Here is a 3,545-nt window from a genome sequence, read left to right on the forward strand (position 1 = left end):
GGCTCGTGACTCTTCTGGTCCATCTCCGATGCTTCGTGGGCTTCTTGTCGTCCATAAAAAATCTTCAAAAATTGGCACGTCAATTGGACTCCGTTTGGTATTCCTTTTCTGTAAAACTCAAAAACAAGGAAAAAACAGAGACTGACACTGGGCTCTAGGTTAATAGGTTAGTCCCAAAAATCATATAAAATAACATATAAATGCATATAAAACATTCAAGATGGATAATATAATAGCATGGAACAATCAAAAATTTTAGATACGTTGGAGACGTATCAGTCCATAACCCCGCCTTATTCTACTAACAGTTTTGGGCTGCCTCCCACCGCAAAAACGAACCGCAGCTGGATTTCATCCCACGTTCACCTTATCCATTCGAGCCCCCACCTTGCGCACTTTCCTCCGCGCCCACCCACTCCCTCTCCTTCCCACCTCCTCCTCCCACAGCCACCTTCCACGACGAGGCACACCGCCGGCATCGGCGCAACGCCCACCTTCTCCTGCGCTCCGCGGCCCACCCCGAGCTGCAACCCCATCCTCCCCACCTTCTTTGTTGTGAGGCGGCCCACCCACCCAAGCCGCCGCCCCACCCTCCCACCTTCTCCGGCCCGGCTCGCCGTCGGCCAGCGCGCCACCTTCCTCGGCTGGATCCGTGGTGCCACCCCGGTGACCTGGACCTCCTTCCCCAATTTTTCTCACTCCGCCACCGCCACCGGGTCCCGATCAATCCCACCAAAACCACCGGATATGCATCCAGATCCATCCCCATTTTACCAAATCTGGCTCGATCCACGGTCGTGTAGAAGACGATTGGGCTCGCCGGAGCTACCCCACCCAATCCACCTTCCTCGACGGAGTGCTCCACCCCATGACGCTCTGGACGGAGGAGCGCCCACACCTGCATCGCCCCTTCAACCTCCTCCAGGTTCCGCCATGCCCCAATCCACCCAGCTACCTCTTTCCTATCTCGATACAGATTGGAATCAAGTGCGTCGATAGCTGCCGGCTGAGCTTCTTCTCCCTCACCAGCGAGCTCCTTCTCCTCTCCCAGCAGATCAGGGAGGCACTAGTTCAACGCACCACTGGTGGTGTCCTACGACAGCCGCGCTTGCAGTGCAGTCCGGTGGCGAGCGTGCTTGCAGTGCAGTTCGACGGCGAGCCGTTTCCAATGTAGTCCAGCGGTGTACAAGGCTAGTAGTGCAGCTCATTCCTTTTCTTTTCACTTCAACTTATTGTAAAAAAAAGTTGAATTTCCTGTGCCCTTTCGATCGTGTGTCACCTCCACCGCCAAAAGTGTGCATGCAATTCAGTGTGTCCTATTGCTGCGCATGAAGGAACACTGAGGATGATGGTGAGCAAGCGATGCACTCCAGTTACAACAAAAAGATGCCTAGATCAAAATCTTCACTATTGTTCTCCGTTGACAGCGAGCAGTGCAGGTTGCTCTTCATTGCAGGTCGGTTGGATCATTGGTGCAGTACCCAAATCGCTAGTGTTTTCGATGCTACTCGCACACATCACCGGTGGTTCACCGGAGCACCCCCTCGCAGCTCTCTCCTTCCCCAACATGTAGTTCACCGGCGACGACCTTTAGTTTGTTTTGGTTGCTGTCGATGCCATCCCCACTGTAGTACAGTGTGCATCATGATGGTTTTGTGTGTATGTGTCTTTTGCATGGTAGCCGACTGGGGGCCTACGTTCCTGTACAATGTAAAAATAGCATGAAAAAAAGTGCACTTCTGTTGTATCCAAGTTTCATTTCTCCCTCAATGTACATTGGACATGCAAAAAACTGTGTCCAGATGTTCACTTTTTTCCATGGAGAGGTTCAGTTTTATTGTGTGGAGAGGTTCGCTCCACTATACTATGCACTTTTCTTTGTTTTTTAGAGGTTTGCTCCACTGTACTATGCATTTCTTTTTGTTTTAAACAATAACAAAAAGAATCTCGTGCAATCCTCTGTGATGACATTGCAGTGCACTTTTCCGTCTGATGCAGCACACTAACATTGACAAATATGGTCCACTAAACCCTAGAAACAAGTTAGAAAAGACAAAGAAAAATCATAATGTACACGTAGACTTGTGTCTTGGTTCATTTTCCGCTTGATGTGGTTCACTTACACCCGATGTGAAGCGCACTTCATCTCCTCGTCTTAGAAAATTTTGGTCTAATAAAAAATAATGCAGTTCGTTTGCCCGTCTAATGCAGTGCGGTTTTAGTCCAAAGCAGTGCATTCTTCCGTCTAATGCAATTCCCTCGACGATTTGGGTGTTGTGAAAAACAGAGTGTCCGCGTTTCGATATTTTTTAAAGTGCTCTTAAACCGTAAGGAATTAAAGAGAGTGTTCTACATGAAAAAGTTGCGCCTCGTCAATATCTTTCCAACGGCGTATAATTTGAATCATTTCGACTAGCGGTTTGTGAAAAATTCACAAAATACAGCCGCTGCCACATGTCGTCAATCGTACGATTTTCAAAATTAACTAAAAACCATAAGGATTCTCAAAAACATTCCAACATATGAAAGTTGCGCCCCGTTCGTAGCTTTCTAATGGCGTATCAGACGCCTCGTTTTGATAAACGATTCAAAAACTGGAGTGAAAAAAGTACGAAAATTGCTAAAAATTCGAAAAAATAGAATTCCGCGATTTAGCAAATTTGAAAGTGCTCTTAAACCGTAATGAATTACAGAAAATAATAGACATGAAAAAGTTGCGCCTCGATCATATCTTTCCAGCGACGTATCATTTGCTTTATTCCGATAAACGGTTTAGAAAAAATCGCGAAAATACGCTCGCTGCCACTCGTCATCCGCCGCGCCGTTTTTGAAACTGCTCTTAAACCGCAAGGAATCTCGAAAAGTGTTCAACATGGCGAAGTTGCACCTAATCCATAGCTTTCCAACGGTATATTATATGCCTCGGTTCCGATAAACGGTTAAAAAACTAGAGCGAAAACAGTACCAGAAAAACACTACATGCAACTTTTTTACGCGAAGTTCACTAGTCTGTATTGCAGTGCTCGTCGTCAAAATGATGCAATGCGCTTCTGTTGAGCGTGCAGTGCTGAAGTGTTATCAGAATAACTATTCTGCTAACATTAGCAGAATAGACCGGCTGTATATATATCAAACTTCCCCTTTCGCTTCCCGACAAAGGTGAACCGTGTGCCGACCCACAAATGTGTGCTTGTGGTGCGAGATGGATGAGACCACATACGAACCACATGCGGGTGGCCCTACTATATGTATGAAAAGGGTGTGGTGTGATATTTAACTGCCATTCACAACTTTGATGTGGCACGTGTGCCTCGCAAATTAACCGGACTTCTCTGACCCCACGGAGGTTGCAGGTAGCGAAGTAGCCCCCCCCCCCACACACACGTCGGGGAGAGGGCATCTCACCAAGACATACTGTAACACGGATCAAGCAGGATCCAACTTGGTCGTACAACCTCTCCCACTCGTTGTTGGTCAAAGTGATGAACGTCCACACAACTGATACGTCTCCAATGTATCTATAATTTTTTATTGTTCCATGTTGT

General features: G+C 47.2%; 1 long non-coding RNA gene across 3 annotated transcripts; it reads left to right on the forward strand.

Moving 5' to 3' along the window:
• The first annotated feature begins 365 nt into the window (after nucleotides 1-365).
• On the forward strand, nucleotides 366-1,867 carry LOC123070956 (uncharacterized). 3 transcript variants are annotated; one of them, XR_006434032.1, is made up of 2 exons: nucleotides 366-925; nucleotides 1,030-1,867. It is a non-coding gene; the product is annotated as an uncharacterized lncRNA (long non-coding RNA). The 3 variants fall into 3 exon arrangements; XR_006434033.1 differs by having other exon boundaries at nucleotides 1,052-1,867; XR_006434034.1 differs by having other exon boundaries at nucleotides 1,055-1,867.
• The last annotated feature ends 1,678 nt before the right edge of the window (nucleotides 1,868-3,545 follow it).

Source organism: Triticum aestivum, chromosome 3B, assembly GCF_018294505.1.
Source record: "Triticum aestivum cultivar Chinese Spring chromosome 3B, IWGSC CS RefSeq v2.1, whole genome shotgun sequence".
NCBI classification, from domain to species: Eukaryota; Viridiplantae; Streptophyta; class Magnoliopsida; order Poales; family Poaceae; genus Triticum; species Triticum aestivum.